This window comes from Gigantopelta aegis, chromosome 9, assembly GCF_016097555.1.
Source record: "Gigantopelta aegis isolate Gae_Host chromosome 9, Gae_host_genome, whole genome shotgun sequence".
Classification (NCBI taxonomy): domain Eukaryota; kingdom Metazoa; phylum Mollusca; class Gastropoda; order Neomphalida; family Peltospiridae; genus Gigantopelta; species Gigantopelta aegis.
The window spans coordinates 47,900,314-47,919,510 of NC_054707.1; the positions used below are offsets into that span (position 1 = coordinate 47,900,314).

The 19,197-nt window shown below is 37.3% G+C and overlaps 1 protein-coding gene across 2 annotated transcripts in view; it reads right to left on the reverse strand.

The window, feature by feature from the left end:
- Nucleotides 1-19,197, reverse strand: part of LOC121381398 (5-hydroxytryptamine receptor 1D-like) — a 106,073-nt gene that overhangs the window by 6,542 nt on the left and 80,334 nt on the right. Inside the window, exon 1 of one of the 2 annotated variants that reach the window (XM_041510690.1) lies at nt 9,465-9,676. The exons of the other annotated variant lie outside the window; for it this stretch is intronic. The gene's annotated coding sequence lies outside the window, so the exon portion shown is untranslated. Of the gene's footprint in view, nt 1-9,464; nt 9,677-19,197 lie in introns of those variants that run through there. 2 annotated transcript variants of the gene reach the window in all.

Sequence of the window (19,197 nt, forward strand, 5' to 3'; positions counted from 1 at the left end):
AATTACGCCGTCAGAATGGGATGTTCCACATACGGCATTTATTAATTCCCAAATAACAAGAACTATTTCAGTTCTGCTTTGTTCTGTGAGAGGAAATAGATTTCTGCTTGTGTACACTCACGCCTCCGAAATACGAAGCATTTAAGTAACAATGCTCTCGAGTACTTGGGTATACAAATCTTGTTTGAGACAGAGAGCATCTGGTGAAAATCAAATTGTAGAAAAAGGTTTCAAGTGCCATTTAGGCCGGCTGCGAGTTTATTAATAAACCTCACGTACAAAGAGACAGTGTTAACATATACACGTCTCAAAAGAAAGAGGGGATAAACCTGCCACACATGTACACCAATCCGAAGAAATAAACATAAACACACGCACACGCACACGCACACACACACATGCAAGCACGCACATACGTATGGTCACACGCACGCAATCACTCACACGTACACACATCACAAGGACACTAACAGTATATGTATCGATGTTTGTCCGTTTCTTTCCCTCTGTTTTTGTCTGTCTATATGTCTGTCTGTCTGTTTTTCTGTCTGTCTGTCTGTCTGTCTGTCCGTCTGTCTGTCTGTGCGTTTTGGCACTATTACTCTGCAAGAATAACCAACCACACTCGGATGTAATGCTTCCAAAACATAAATAACTTTATAAATAAAGAAAGGCACTTCCGGTGTATAGGTAAGAGTAAAAGTAACTTCTATGTCTGTCACTTCCAGACAAGGCTTCACAATAAAGTTGAACCACAAGTCTAACGTTAATCACGTGTTATTGTTTAAATATGAGAAGCTGCATGGATCTCCGTGGCAGAGAGATCGACCCAAGTGCAATAACGTTATTAATAGCTACGCATAACAAGCTATATCAAAGCTATATACGCACTGTTAAAGGGACACACCCTAGTTACGTTTATTTGTTAACCATTACGGCGTTGTTTTTCGCTATTAAACCCCATTTTTCACAAATAAAATTGCACTTTACTTACATTTTATTATTTAGAATACACATTTCCATTCACCTGAAGTGCTTTTTGGTAATCCTGATGTTTGTAAAACCACGAAATGCATTTTTTGCATTTTTTCACAAAACGTGTTGTCGAGAAAAAACCGTTAAGCAAGCGAGGTCCAATCTATTTTTAATGTCACAGACGTTGGTATATCACGTGACCGTTATCATTTTGGTTCGGTTTGTTTTCTCGTGCACGGTTCGCGCAATCAACATCCGATTTATTGTTGTTCATTTGTGAGATTTTTTTTCACAGTTAGTGAACATTTTCAGTAACAATAAAGTTCAGACAAGTAAGTGTCTCAATACAAAACGTTACAAACTCTTTAAAACCAATAATTTTGCTAAGTCTTACGATATCTGGAGAGGAGATACAACCAGGACAGAACAGTTGGAACATGTCCAGGAGAGGTGAAAAGAACTCACCCCAAGTCTGTGAAATTTGTCGTGACGTAGGCATTGTTGTGCTTCTACCGGTGACATCAGAATACTAACTTTCAAAATTATTTCAAGCAATTGGGACATGGGGATTCCCATGGTATTTATCGATATAAAACCTGCTTTTTCACTGCATTTGATAAAAAACGTGATCTATGTGTGTTACAGGTTTGTAAATTAACCAAATTATAATTTATTTTCGCTGGATGGAACTAGGGTGTGCGGCTTTAAAACATAATACCTTAAATTATTTTATACATACTCCCTAAAATTGTTATATCTAGCCAATTGTAAACCAAAAGGAAAAAAGGTCAATGTTTTTTACTACCGCAGCTATTAAAACGTAAATAATCACAATGAAATATATATCAAACATTTTAGAAAAGCCCCCCCCCCCCCCCCCACACACACACAAAAAGAAGAGTTAACTAATGACAATGATGAACAAAACGTGCTAGCTTTGTCATGAATCTTGATCGACAAAATCGTTATTCATGATCAGGACCGTATTTCCGCACAGTACAGAGTCAAATGAACATTTCGTGCTTATATCCAATTAAGGTTCAATCACGCTGTCCTGGGCAGACACCTCAGCTATCTGAGCTGACTGTCCAGGACTGTGGGTTAGTTGTTAGTTCGTTAGAGTGAGAGAAGAGGGTGTAGTGGCCTTACACATAACCATTGAGCCCTTAAGAACTCGCTCTGGGTTGGAGACGGTACCGGGCTGCAAACCCTGTACCTACCAGCCTGAAGTCCGATGGCTTAACCACTGCGCCACCGAGGCCGGTTATCCCATCAAGAACCTTAGCTACATAACTGTCAAAACACGTTTACTTCTTAATCCACATTCACTTTAAACAAGGTCTTGTTCTCATTATGTGTCACCAAGATGAGAGAATCCCATTACAATGATACAATAATAGATGAAACACATTCAGAGAATCGTATAAAATCATTAATTAATTTCAGGTATTAGGTACACAACAGAACTTCACTACAATTCAGCCCGTTAAATAATTACTGAATGAATGGAACATTACACGTATTACCTGAAAGAGTTCATTGATTATATATAATCCCCGATGAAAGGTATTCACTGTAAAATTTATAAAATTAAAATGTGATTTCGACGACAAAAGTTCAAAATGAGTGTAGTGCTCATTGTATACGAAGAAGTCGGCCTGTTCATTTTAACTTGGTCTTCGTCCCTGTCACACACCTAAGCTATCTGGACTGCCTTCTCGGGACAGGTGGCTAATAGTTAGCTTTGTAATGATTAGTGAGACAGAATCCCCAAATGGACCGTCAAAACTCACTGTAGATTGGAGCCGGTACCGGGATGCGAGTTCAGTACCCACCAGCATTTAAGTCTGACGCGTGACTGAATCTAGCTCAGTCAGTAGAATGCACATCTGAGGTATCAAAATCGATTGCTCTTGATGTTTTTATCCGTTCCAACCAGTACCCCCCACCACGACTGGTACATAAAAGGCCGTGATATGTACTCTCCTGTTTATGCGAAAATACACATAAAAGCCACCTTGCTGCTTTTCGAAAAAAAGTGTCGAAATAGACACCAAATAGCCAGTTTAAAATGTGCACAGATATCATTAAACAAACATTCCTTTCCTTTCCTAAGTCCAAGACCCTTTTTTGTCCCCTCGTGACACCAGCTATTCTGACTGTGCACGTAAAATAACCCTTGCTGCTGATAGGTGTAACCAATGTAGCTTCAGCGGATTTGCTCTGTGCTAATAAATTACCCCATTAATATCAGCCTTGGACAGAACGTCGACTTGCTTGCCCCAGACAGTGTTTGAACGTTAATTGAAAGTAAACACGAGAATAAGTTATCACCATCATTACTGATGTAAATATGAGGCTATGTGTTATTGAGATTAAGATGTCTATCTACACTGCAAGAGCATTTTAGAGCTAAACTGAGCCAGACTTTCATAATTGTACAAATATCTTTGTAGTTTAATTGGTCGCTTGGTGTAACAAACTATCGAAAAGGATTAATGCTATTTAGGGCTGTGTCGTTATAAAAATCTCCCGAGTAAACAGAATACGATGGAGTAAAACAAACGAGAGAGAGAGAGAGAGAGAGAGAGATAGAGAGAGAGAGAGAGAGAGAGAGAGAGAGAGAGAGAGAGAGAGAGAGACACACACACACACACACACACACAGAGACAGACAGAAAGACAGACAGAAGAGAAGAGATGGAGAAAAGGGGGGGGGGGGGGTAAAATAATATAGCTCGCTATCTATCTGTCTGTCTCTCTATATATGTCTATGGCTATGTTCATATTAAGATCAGCAGGTAACAGGAGAAATATATATGACTAAGTAATAAACCCCCGAGTTTATTTACTATTTCCAAAAATGCATCTAAGGACATCTTCAACTGAACAACATAACATGAGCTTGTTCCATCCTCCCTAGACTCAGATAAGTAACTTAAATTAAATTAAGTTACTTTTCTGGGTAGGGAAAGGATGAAACAAGTCATATTTGTACGGATGTTCCCCAAAAAGCTCTGCCAACCACGATAAGTAAATGACCAATATCAGACCTTCGTTTTTGAAAAACTAAAAATCGCACTCCTCAAAATGCTTACGAGGGGAGTAGAAATGACACTTCTCAAAATGCAGAGGAGGGAAAAATTGCACGCATCAAAATAATCAGAATTGGAGGCAAGAGACCGAGAGGAATTGTACCCATGAACATGATTAAATTTGAGGAGTAATGATTTCTAAATTAAATATCTTAAGAGTTAATGTTTTGTGTTTTCAAAATAAATATCTTAATTTAACTAATATGATAGTTGTTCTCAAAGATGATGGAATGGGCCATTGCAGTCTTTCACAAGAAAAAGAACACCATGAACACAACATTTATCGATTTCTTATATATTATATGCATATTATGTTGCATTAAAATTCTGAATCATGATAATCTGTTGACTATTTATGAATAAAGAATTGAAACTGATTTGTTTGTGTTTATTCTGTTTTATTTAAAACAAGTACAATAATAATTTTAATCTTCATCGCAGAATGATATGATTTCTCCATGGACACAAACCTGTGAACTGAATGTGAATTGGCATTGTAACAACTATGGTATTGTTTTCTACCCAAATATATCTTACTACAATTTTTATAAATATATATTTTTACAAACAGGATTAACTTTAATTATCTGTGTACTGTAGTTAACACGTCATTTATTATACTACTAACTCGAATCATAGCAAACCATAAACAAAACAAAAAAACAAACAAAACAAAACAAACCCCAACATAACCACCCTTATGTAAATTTAATTTTAAAATATACATGCTTTACACTCGGCAAAGTCGAATTACTGAGTTGAAATTAAATCGGTGTATGTTTGTTTCAGGGTTCCGTCAACCGATCACATGTACTAGAAATCTGACTCTACCAAGGGCAATGTCCTTTGCTTTAAATCACGTGGCAGTATCGTGAAACAGAAAGTAGAAATGTCTACGAGTACATCGCTATGTTATTAACGAAAGCAAAACCTGCTTTACTAAATTACGTTTTTGTTTGTGTACGCGTTTACTGTGATATCAACATGTATAAACATTATACATTAAACATTATATATACTGGACAACGCACCTATTATTTTTCCTGTACGTGATCAAAACGACGACAGTATAAACACATTTCGCGATCATTACCTGCATTGTACGAAATTAAACAAACAAAACCGACGAGATCTTAATAATAAGTGAACTCCTAGCTGAATGGCTCAGTGTAAAGATAACCAACCAATCGTGTTTTAATATGTAAAAAGTATTCTAGGAAGTTCATTGTGAACAGAATGGAAAGATTTTTGGCGTTGTGGATTGGATTCAATAAACAATTAAAATGGCGGAGTTAAAAAACAAACAACACAAGCGTGATTTGTTCAATTTAGGGGCGCGTTATTTCGCGCCCGTCAGATTGAGTTGACGGGGGTTCACGGGCGTGATAGCGCTCGCGCCCTTCAAAAACGAAGGTCTGCAATATCAGCTATATTTGTGCGGATGTCCTTACAGATCCTAGGCCCAATTTCACAAAACATCGTAAGCCACGGTTTGCACGTGAACGTGTGTGTATGTATATATAGCTATGTTAATATTGTGCGGATGTCCTAGCCTATCTAGATAAGTAACGTAACGATATCAGCTACGTTAATATTGTGCGGATGTCCTTGCCTATCTAGATAAGTAACGTAACGATATCAGCTATGTTAATATTGTGCGGATGTCCTTGCCGATCTAGATAAGTAACTCAACGATATCAGCTACGTTAATATTGTGAGGATGCCCTTGCCGATCTAGATAAGTAACTCAACGATATCAGCTACGTTAATATTGTGCGGATGTCCTTGCCGATCTAGATAAGCAACTCAACGATATGAGCTACGTTAATATTATGCGGATGTCCTGATCGATCTAGATTAGTAACTTACCAGTATTAGCCATATTTGTTCGGATGTCCTCACAACCTCTTACATCCAGTATGTCTCCTACGAATCCACAGTTGTAGAACATACCTATACAACTACTACTTCTACTAATAATGTCTTCCGTCGGATTATTTATAGACATCTTGTGAAGTCACTGTCAAAAATTAGAACTTTTAACAACCTACTAAGTGACGCAGGTTCTTCGTATGCTCTAAATGTCGATGTGACCAGCGCATCTGCCAGCGTTTTCAAACGAAAGACTTACTTGAAGGAACCGGGCCATTACATTGCCATGGGCTCTGAATTACTGAGAGCTTTCTTCACTAAATGTTAATCACGGTATCTGGACGTCTAGAGGGTTGATGGACGACCGGATGTCACTAACGGTTCATTATCGAGGTCACAGTGTCTGCTACGACTGTTAGTACGGTTTTTGTCTTTATACATACAACAAGTCCCATGACATTGTGTAGATATTTTGATCTGTTATTATTTCCTCATTCCAGTCATTGCTTTGCGGCAGGTGTTGAAAAAAGAAGAAGCCAGGGATGAGTGTAAAATACGTGTCTCCGTAAAGGGTTGAACACCACCATTCATTACAACATGCATTACAATTAACAATACATGTCAAAACATTAATAAGTGACTATCACCTTTTGAACCTATATTTACCTGATAAATAGCATGAAAACAAACACAATATACATGTAGAATGGCCACAGATGTGTTTAGCTATCTACCCATAAACCGGAACACCGGCACGTTTTGCTATTAGGTACCCATACCCATAACGTTTACTTTTATTGACTGATTGACTGATTAATTGATTGAACATTGCATTTACCATTGTTGTACAACATAATGCTTGCACTTATCAGAGAGACTCATAAGTTTGAGAACTTGTGCCCAATCATTTTGTATATGTACACTATATGCAATAAATGACCGCATACTGCACTAATAAATTATGTTACTTAGTAATAACAATAACAGATGCTGTCTAAAGACTGGGCAGTTTAAACATTACCATGGTCAACCTAGCTATAATCATCAAAGAAAACATTTTTCATTTTTGCTTCTACAAAGACCTATTTCCTAAACCGGCCTATATTTAGTTGCTGCAGCTAGTGACGACACGGCGATCGGTGGCGTGATACCTTAAAGAGTTCCTATGTGCCTCAGTACAAGACCATAGTCTGTGGAGACTGGAAAGTGGGGGAGGGAGTAGGGAGGGGACAGGGAGTGGGGAGGGAGGGTTAGGTCGATCCACGTCTAGCGGACCAAGTGATATTTTAGTTTAAGTAAATTTATTCAGTATTTGTCAAAACAAATCTACACCACAAATGTGGTAAAATAATGTTTTAATTAGATCGGTTAGGTTATATGTTCCTTGTCAAATTAACTGCGTCATACATTTCACTGTCTTTTAAAGAACTGAATATTTTGCTTAATAATCTAATACAAAAGGTAGACTTCATGATAAAAACGATCCACACATGGGTCAATGACGGCTAATCGTTTATGCATTCAGATGTATATATTAAACTATTCTCGATCCTGAATCACTAAAGTCCCACTATCATGCGATCTCATAGTGCATTGAAAAGAAAGAAATGTTTTATTTAACGACGGACCACAGGTATTGAGAGAGGAAACCCGCTGTCGCCACTTCATGGGCTATTCTTTTCGAGTAGCAGCAAGGGATCTTTTATATGCACCATCCCACAGACAGGGTAGTACATACCACGGCCTTTGATATACCAGTCGTGGTGCACTGGCTGGAACGAAAAATAGCCCAATGGGCCCACCGACGGGGATCGATCCCACACCGACCGCGCATCGAGCAAGTGCTTTACCACTGGGCTACGTCCCGCCCCTCATAGTGCATTGAGAACAGACTTGCAAAGACGATGTGATGTTGTTTAGGAGAGCCTAAGAGAGCCTTGCGAATTAGGCCCCTGGTTGTAAAGGCCGGCCTAAATTACGATGCTATGTTGATCTCTCTCAAGTGAAGTCCTTTTGCATTGCACTGCCAGATCGCATCGTCATGGAAGTCTTTTTACATTGAACTGTCAGATCGCATCGTCCTTGGAAGTCTTTTTGCATTGAACTGTCAGATCGCATCGTCCTTGGAAGTCTTTTTGCATCTCACTGCCAGACCACAAAGTTTCTAGAGTTTAGTGAATTAGGCCCCAAGTCTTGTTGGTCATTTGGATGGCCCCCACAGACAGGTTGAATCTTGTACTGAATCAAATGCATGTCCTTCCGAATTGTCTATAATTATAACTAAGCGTGCTATTAGAGGAATCCTCTACCGTATTCTGTATGTATCAAACTTGAACCAAATGGATTGATTTTCATATTGTGTAATAACAAAACATTAACCAAATAACTCCGCTTCCATATTATATATACGAGCATATACATACCAATTTTTACAGCGGCAGACGACGAGGATGCCAAGTGGGTGCAGGGAAGGACAGAAGCTTCGCCAAGAAGAAACACGAAATAGGTAGGTGATGGTGTGAGCATATCAGAAGACACAACTGGTCAAATGCTGTGGTATGCTTTCGTGTCTGTGGGAAAGTACATATAAAAAATCCCTTGCTGCTTTAGGAAAAATGTTGCGGGTTTTCTCTGACGACTATATGTCAGAATTACCAATAGCCGTTGATTTAATCAATGTGCTCTAGTAGTGTTGTTAAACAAAACAAACTTTAACTTTAGAACAAGGGTAAAAACAGACTAAAATCATGGGCGAGATTGGAACGTTTTTTATATATTAAGATCATGACAATGATAGGCAGAGGGTGATATATTAGAAAGAAGAATAAAAGCGTCAGCCAGCTTTAATGGGGTTACTATCGTAGGTTCTATATGACAACAGATTGAACCAAATGAATGTATTTCTGTATTGTCGTTATTAAATCAAACGTATTCACTTTGGTATTCTCTTTTAATAATAAAGAAACAAGCAAAGAAAAGAAAAAAAAAAGAGAAACAAGGACAAAAAAAGAAGATAAAAAACAAGCAAAAAGCAACAACAAAAATAAAAATATCTCCACCTCCTCCCGCCACCCCCCCCCCCCCCCTCCCCGAAAACAAAACCCTTTTAATTTCATCTACTTCAGCTATTTTCTATACAGAATATTGAACTAAATAATTCTACTTCCGTATTCGTTAAACCGGGTAAATAAAAATCACCGAACCACATGAATGTACTTCCGTATTTCCTAAATAACAACAACAATAATAATAATAATAATTAAAAACAAATATTGAACAAAATGAAACCACTTTTTTTTTTACTTTTTATAAACCAAATATCTTGAACTAAATTCCCTTCAGTGTTTTTTGAAATATTGAATTTCCAAATATCATCTTTTAATTATATATTGATTTTCTATTGAGAAGACCCCCCCCCCACCCCCGCAAAAAAAACATCAACAAAAAACCCCAACAACCCCCCCCCCCCCCCCCTGTAAATAAAATAGGGAATTATATAAAATGAATAAACGTATGCACTTACAATTCTGAAGGATCACTACATGATGAATGTATTTACGAATTTCCAATCTGTTGTTTCACATAACACAATGAGATGTCTGCTTCATTGATCCAGAACGTGGACGTTTCTGTCAACAGTTTCTCAGGGTAAAACACAGGTTGTGTGTACGTGACGTATGCGCTTTTAACACCTATATGCTGTGCCAGCTGTTAACCGTGCATGGCCTGACAAAACACTGATTTCCACCCTACTTTGTTACCATCCCTGAAACGTAATAGTTGTGCACAGCCAACCTGTTACCACCAGTATCTAGTCTGTGACCTTTCCACTAAAACATGAACGTAGAAAATTGATAAGATCAGTAACCGGAAACCTATCTGTGTATCGATGTTCTAAGCATTACAAGCAGGATGAATAATAATAATAATAATAATAATAATAATAATAATAGTACTGCTGCTACTAATTAATTAGGCAGTCATCTGTGTGTTTGTCCGTGCTTCTCGTGAGGTGACATGCACTGTACAACTACGGCGCGTGTACACAGCGGAGGTGAGTTCCCTGGATGAAACCCATTGCTCAAAGCGATTAAACATACCTGCGTTAAATAATTTTACTTGTTAAATGCAGAAAACACTGCATGTCAGGACTGCCGCACGTCTACGACAGCATGCCCCTGAACCTTTCTGGAATTGACGTAAACGCGTTACTAAGTAAAAAGTACATAAAAAGTAAAGTTTGTTTTATTTAACGACGCCACTAGAGCACATTGATTTTTTTTTATCTTATCATCGGCTATTGGACGTCAAACATATGGTCATTCTGACACTGCTTTTTAGAGGAAACCCGCTGTCACCACATAGGCTACTCTTTTACGACAGGCAGCAAGGGCTCTTTTATTTGCGTTTCCCACAGGCAGGATAGCACAAACCATGGCCTTTGTTGAACCAGTTATGGATCACTGGTCGGTGCAAGTGGTTTACACCTACCCACTGAGCCTTGCTCACTCAGGATTGGAGTCGGTATCTGGATTAAAAATCCCATGCTTCGACTGGGATCCGAACCCAGTACCTACCAGCTTGTAGACCGATGGCCTAACCACGACGCCACCGAGGCCGGTCTTTTCAATACAACGTCGTACAAAGATACTTGAAAATAATACATTGCAAAAAAAGAAAGAAAAAGAAGAGATTTTTCATCTATATAGGCGACATTTGCTACAATAATTGTAACGCATTATTTTATTGGATTATATAGTTGATCATATGGAGTAATTATTTCATTTGGTCCAACAATTTAGTACATGACTGAGGTGTTTACACAGAGAAGCAAACAAATTACACGTCGTGCAAATGCATTTTTAAGTGTTGTATTTACTAGCATTTGTCATGTAGAATTTTACTTGAAGAACGTAGAAAATTGCTTTTTAAGGCATCTAGTTTTCAACATTTTCGGACCCCACTAGAAATTTGTTATCCATCTCAGCCCGCCTGAAATGTGATGCCAATGGACGCATTAAGTTGGAATCACGTCAATAGATACTTTGAGGTTTAGTATTTTAAATGAACTATGAAAATGAAATTCTTCAACTCCGGAGCAGAAGGAATGCTTCTTCACGTGACAAACACAAACCAATATTACGAAGAAAAAGTATTATGTCTTATATGCTTTTGAACGAGGTATATATAGGTAGTACTAAACCAAATAACTTCCGGCTGGGTCAAAGTTCGAGGTCCACCCAACTTTTGATGAAGAAGTGAACACCACAAGTCCTGTGATTGGTTATAAATGTGAGTGTGTTGGTTGTAAAAAATAATAGTTTCATCTGGGTAAAACAAATATGCAATTTTATTTCATCTAGTACCAATGTGTCAAGTAGTCTTGTGCTTAAAACATGTATGGGATACCTGGTAAAAAAAGTACTCGAATTTTCTGCGGAACTAGCAGCTTGACCCCCAATCTTTTCTGATTCACTTTAAGTGTGAAGGGTGGTAGTATTTATATCCGTGGTGTTTATGTCGATTGATACGCTGCAGGTAGGATTTTTAACCACATATGTTACTATTGTCGTCTATGGAATTGGATTTGGTAGTATACACCCATTAGGACACGTTTCTTTACTTAATTTAATTTCCTCTTAGGCAAGGTATACTCCAAAAAAACAACAACTTGTAATTTCTTTTCGTAGATGTATAAAACCGAAACGTTTCAAACAGTGACGTATGTATTCCGTAGCTAAGACATGCACATATCTACCACGGAATACGTCATAAAGACCCTATAACAAAGAAACGTTGCTTTGTTTAACTACGCCATTAGAGAATATTAACTGATTACTTAATCACTGACTATTTGATGTCAAATAAGTGGTGATTCTCATTCTCTCAAAGAAAACATTCTAATTTTTTTCCATTAGCAAGAACGAATATTTGATAATATGCAATACAGTACAGTAAGTACCAATGCCATTGATATACCAGTCGTGGGGAATACAATGGAGAAATATATTAAGATTATTCTAAATTGAATCAGTCATTGTTAGAACTGCTTACTCAATGACTATTATATAAAAATCAGTAAGATGGGTATACAAGGCTATGTCTAACAGTGGTGGAATGGACAAGTGCCCTCTCCTAATTCTGAAACGTGAAAAAGTGCCTGAAATGGTCACACTAAACCCACAGTTATAGCTGATGAGACTTGGCAGGTATGTAGCACGTATGGCCACAAGAGACAAGCACATTCTGCGGTTGGAGTGCCAAGGACTAGGATGTGGAGGTGAACAGCGCAAGACGTTGAAACATAGGTGGAGCTGCCAGATCGGGAAAAAATAATGGAATTCAAAGGAGAGAAAGGAAAGGGGACAATGGGATAAGTAAAAGTGCCCCTTATTAGTTTAAACGTTCCCTTTTATTCTTGCTGGAAAATACCCTATATGCTTGAATCCCGATTCTTGCTTTTTACAGCACCCCCTAGTTATTTAGACTATGTACGACCCTGATGCGTGTGTTTTTGTTATCAAATCAAGGAAGAGGCATTCTGCAACTATATGTGTTCAACAGGTGGATACGGTTCAGTTAACATTTGAATCTCCAATCTTGACTGACTAATTCTTTTTTTCTTTTTTTTTCTTTTTTTTTCTTTTTATTATTTTCTTTTTTGTCGTCAGAAGCGTGAGTTGTATGACATAACAGCCGACATTGATCATGTCTTAGTGTATAAATTGGCAGATTCCCTCCATTACATCGACTTTCCATCCCTCGTTAAATGTGATTTAATGGTGAGTCCTGTGAGATAACGATCAGCAAGTATTTCTAGATGCGCTAATGCCAAGACCACCACTCTCACACAGCGCCTACACAATGGGCTGTAACGTCTGCAGAATTTATTTACACCAACATATATATTGACGGAGTCACTACAATAATATAATATATTGATGGACTCACTACAATAACATAATCTATTGATGGACTCGCTACATCAACATATATATTGATGGACTCACTACAATAACATATATATATCGATGGACTCACTACAATAACATATATATTGATGGATTCACTACATCAACATATATATTTATGGACTCGATACAAGAACATAATATATCGATGGACTCGATACAAGAAGATATATATTGATGGATTCACTACAATAACATATACATATTGATGGGCTCAATACAATAACATATACATATTGATGGTCTCAATACAATAACATATACATATTGATGGACTCAATACAAGAACATAATATATTGATGGATTCACTACATCAACATATATATTGATGGACACAATAACATAATATAGTGATGGTCTCACTACAAAAACATTTATGTTGATGGACTCACTACTATAACATAATATATTGGACTCAATAACATAATATATTGATGGACTCACTACAATAGCATATATATTAATGGACTCAATAACATAATATATTAATGGACTCAATAACATAATATATTGATGGACTCAATAACTGAATAAAATTCTGGTCTGGTCTATTCCGCGGATGTTGTATTTCTCTCTTTACACATTTCAGCGTTATAAAGAGAAATAATTTACCAATGTATTAATACGGGACGTGTTTCACGGGATAAATCAAGTGATCACTCACTGGGCTGACAGTTACAGGAGTCTCCGATAACAAGTCGCACAGATCTGGATGGAATGGTGCAATCTAGCTACACATCTAATGTTTTGCTCCGGTTCACATATAATTTTGTGTAACATTCTAACATCTTGGATTAGGCGGTCTGGATTGCGCGGTTTAGTGGTCCCAACAGAGTGAGTAGCAAAATATTTGCTCTGTGTCTATTTGTACATAGGAATATGAGAAGGAACATGATCTGTCTATGAAAATGAAAGGAATGTTTGTCAAAGTACGACTATTGGGTGCCTAACCTATACAGATGGAAAGACATAAGGAATAACCTATACAGATGGAAAGACATAAGGAATCACATAAATAATAACAGTTTCAAGAAGTTAAGTGTTACCGACATTCTGTTCGTGATTACCGACATTTAGTCCCAGATTACCGACATTTAGTCCCAGATTACTGACATTCAGTCCCAGATTACAGACATTCAGGCGCCCAGATTACTGACATTCAGTTCCAGATTACCGACATTCAGTTCCACATTACCGACATTTAGTCCCAGATTACCGACATTCAGTCCCAGATTACTGACATTCAGTTCCACATTACCGACATTCAGTCCCAGATTACCGACATTCAGTTCCACATTACCGACATTCAGTTCCACATTACCGATAAAATTATAGCACCTCAGCTGAGCGCTCTACCGACTGAGCTAGATCCCTCCCTTTGTAAGAGAATATATCAAGTAACAGCAACTCATCTTTTATTATTACCCATATGGGCTCAAATATACGGGGTAATATTTTTTCGATCTCTGCACAGTGTGCAGATTGCTTCTACAGTCACTGATTGGCTGGCTTTAAAAAGACAAGATTTGATTGGCAATTACATACTGCCGGGACTACTTTTTGTTCATTCATGATTCCATTCATCGGTCAAACTATTACTACGAACTTCAAATATTTTTTGACGATACGAACATTTACGGAATTAAAAATCAAAATATATGTACAAATGTTTAAAAATGTTTTTATTTTATTATTTTGACTGGTTTTTTTTGGAACTATTCTTTGGTGGATACTGTTGGGTGTGCACCGGTAACGGCGCGTATGAATATATTGTTATGGCTGGTAGAGCTTGTTAGTTGTTACAGCAGCGAGAACGTAAATATACTTTTAAAATCGTTAAAGATTGACAATGGGTAATAAAGAGAATAACCAACTCACTACGAGGAATTACGAATTATCTGTCCCTCGTGAATTAATGCTGTAAAACCCTCGCCAGAGGCTCGGGTTTACAACATTAATTCACTCGGGACAGATAATCCGCAATTCTTCGTAGCTCGTTAGTTATTCTCTAATTATGCATCTTTCCACTAAGTTTTTTCGTTCCAATCAGTGTACCACAACTGGTCAAAGGCCGCTGTATGTGCTTTCCTGTATGTGAGAAAGTGCATATAAAAAATCCCTTGCTGCTAATGGAAAAAGATGTAGCGGGTTACCACTGATGACTACAAGTCAGAATTATCAAAGGTTTGACATCCAATAGCCGATGATTAATTAATCAATGTGCTCTAGTGGTTTCGTTAAACAATAATAAACTTTTAAACTCTTGCCAATAATTTTTTTTTTTTTAAATCACCGGTCGAGTGGAACTGATTGGAACGAGAAACGCAATGAAACCACAGTGAATCAGTGCAAAGAAATGATGGTTATTATATCTATGAATAAAAAATGAATGTGTATTTAACAACACCTCGGCACATGTACACTACGGATATTCACAGCCAAATTTTGAAATATATCAGATCTCAGAATTAACGGCGACACCGACGGCAATTTCCGTAGTTGCTTTAAGTCCGCCTGGGCTTTACTGATGGTAGGTTTTTTTTGTCACTGGGAAAAACGTATCGCTGTCTGTTGAAGGGATAATGCTTGGTTTTTATTATTATTATTATGTTTTATTTGTTTCAAACGTTACTAGTTTAAACTTACTATAAGCAAACTCAACATTGCCAAAGGTTTGCATCTTGCGTATAGCTAAAAACTTCCAAAATTGCCGTAGTTAGGAAATTCTTAACTTCGAGCCCTAATAATGGTTTGTTAAAGGGACATTCCTGAATTTGCTGCAATTTTTAATATGTTATTGACTAATAGCGACTTTTTAACGATTGAAATTAGATATCAAATATATATTTCTGCATAATATATTAGTGGGTGTATATTAAACGTGTTTCTGATCGTTCTTATATTTGTACCATTTAAATTTCATATATTTCCTAAAATAATTTTTTTTTAGTACGTACGAAATTATTTCAAGACAAAATCCAGTTTGGGCTTCTTACAAATATTAAGGCGCCCAGAAACACATTGAATATATAGACACTGATATTCTAAACAAAAAAATATATTTAATATGTAAGTTTAATCGTAGAAATATTTTATTAGTCGGAAACATCTTACAATGCAGCAAACTCAGGAATGTCCCTTTAAGGGTTGTTTTCGTTTGTTTTTGTTATGTTATGTTTTGTTTGTTTATTGTTGTTGGTAGTTGCTTTTTTTGTTGTTGTTTTTTCTTTTGTTTTAATTTGTACAGTCATTAAATTCAACAAAGTATACACCACAGTATTTGGTAAACGTCACTTCTTTATGTCTATTTGCAGGGGTTAGGCGTACTTCCCGTGTAAAATTCTACGTCCAGAACGAAACATATGTTTTAATTTGTACCTTTTACCACTATGCTCCTTAAACCGTCATTCCAATATTGTTGACATACTCGACCAAGGGTAAACAAACAGCGTCAGTCAACAACTGTAGAGGCCATTTATGTTATTTCTCATTTCATAATCATGCATTGAGGGGTGCATAATCGCCAGAGTTGAGAGACCAGTGACCCCAGACGCTTCAGAATTCTATCAAAACATTAAAGAAAACTCTAGTGTTTAGTTTTGCACATTCTAGATCATATAAGTACAACTTGAAATGCTCATCTTAAAACGAACATGAGCCCTAAACGTTTTTGTTTTATCTGATCGCCCATTTAGTAGTGTTCTCCGCCAAATCGCACAGATCTAGTAAACCGGCAGATTTCCTTGACATAATGTCACCTTAATTACGTCCACAAACTAGGGATGGGGAGAGGGGAAATGATTATCAGACCATACTTACAATTTATGTATTATCGTGTCTGCCAATCTCAGCGATCATACTTACAAGCTATGTATTATCGTGTCTTCCATTATCAGCGATCATACTTACAATCTATGTATTATCGTGTCTGCCAAACTCACCGACCATACTTACAATCTATATATTATCGTGTCTTCCATTATCAGCGGTCATACTTACAATATATGTATTATTGTGTCTTCCTTTTCAGCGATCATACTTACAATCTATGTATTATCGTGTCTGCCAATCTCACCGATCATACTTACAATCCATGTATTATATTGTCTGCCAATCTCACCGATCATACTTACAATCTATGTACTATCGTCTCTGCCAATCGGTTGGCGTCGACACACCAAAATGGCAAAAACGATAATAACGTTACAGAAATTATATATAATATTGTTTTATAGCAATCAGGAAAGAGATAACTATCTCAGACAAAGGTTAGTTAACCTAGTTAGATTTACACTGTTCTGAGAAACGTTCATCAGAAAGCAAACGACCCTCCCCCTCCCCCGTCCAGGTCACTTCTGGGTCCATACAGCGAAAAAGGTGGCCAACATGAATTGTTTCCTGTTTCACCAAATGGAGTCATGTATCAGAAAACAAGAAAACAGATCGTAGAAATGTTAGAGGAAATAAATTAAAATATGAAATATCTTCGAAATGGTATATGTCGTGAATGCCAACGCGAACCCAATCTATTAGCAACCTTGATCTGAAGTGTATTGATTTCAAAGACAGACGACACCTATGTGGACTGACAACAAAGATCCAGATAATTACGATTTTTATTAATTTGTTTATAGTGTAAACATTATTATTAAAATTTTATCATAGATTTTGGCGCGAAAACACGGCGTTATACGCTTAAGGCGTAAAACAATTTAGTTTTCAGGAACACGACCTTACCAAAGAAAAAAAAAAAAAAAAAAAGAGAAAAAAAGGGCGACTCTAATAGTTTTCAATGTATTATTTATAACGACTTGTTATTAAAATATAGGTGAAAAAAAGGAGTACAAATGTAGTTTAAAACAAATGACCTACAATACCTAATTTGTTTTTTTTGGCACGTTCCCGAAAACACACAATTTGTTTAAGGCCTAATAGGAAACAGACCTTAGACTGGAAGTTAAAGTTTCACATTGATCACATTGATTAATTAATCATCAGCTACTGAATGTCAAACATTTGGTAATTCTGACATCAGAGGAAACACGTTACATTTGTCCAATTGCAGCAAGGGATCTTTTGTATGCACTTTCCCATAGACAGGATAGCACTTACCACAGCCTTTAACCACTTGTGCTGGACGGATTAGAACGACCCCCCCCCCCCCCCTCCATTTAGGTGAATGGATCCATCGAGGTAGTTCGATCCTGCGGCGAAAGAACCTCAAGCCAGCGTTCAACCTACTGAGCTAAATCTCGACCCCCTACCTCCACCAGACGTTTCATAAAGATAGGATAACATATACCACTGCATTTCATATACCAGTCACGGAACACTGATTGGAATGAGAGAAGAAAGACAGCAGAGTGTTGAAGACCAAAATGTCCCAATTTCCCAAAATGTCCCAATTGGTGTGGTTTCTTTCTATAATTAGACATAGGCGACGCAAAACGATACGATTGCATAGCAAGCGATTAAATCGTAATGTTGTTTGTGAAAATAAGCTATTCTAGTGGTTATTCTCGTATAAGACACTCGTGTCGTATAGCGTCGCCTTAAGTGATTTCTCTGTAATATTAAACAGGCCGTGCGAATATGTAATGGGCTGCCTGTTGTTAATGATAAGTGACACACCTGTTGTGATTAAAAGTGGTTTCTCCATAAAACTAGACATATGCAATTATCCAATAGCATGTTTTACTGGTTAGCAGCACACTTTTAGTGATTTAATAGCTCCTCAAATAGCATGTATAGTGACGAAGGGATGGGATGGTTGGGGGAAGATTTTCTAGTGAATTTTTATGTCCCATTTCAGTAATGCGTCAGTCTTTAATTAATCCCCTGCACAGAAAATATAAATAAATAAAAAATAATATCAAAACAACACCCAAATAAATAAAGCCATTCCCCTAAAAAGCCCAACAATTAACCCAACAACCTCCCCACCCCCCGAACAAACACTACCCTCCCGCCAAATCCTGCCATTGGGTATCAAACCAGGGTCTGAGAAACGGTAACTGGATGACAAGACCGTAGTGTATGTATCTGTAACGAAGATAAACATCAGGGCAATCTATACTGTTCAAACTAAATAGGCGATATTCAAACATAACACACGGTACTACGAACAATTTAATAAAGATAATGATACAGCAGAATCAATTCTTTGACACGGTATTGTCATTAAATGTTTTTTGAGGATACAGAAGATCTAGCCCAATCTAATCCCCTTAGTGGACCGACTCGCTGAATGGATTTTCCCATCCCAACCAGTAGTCCAGTGGACC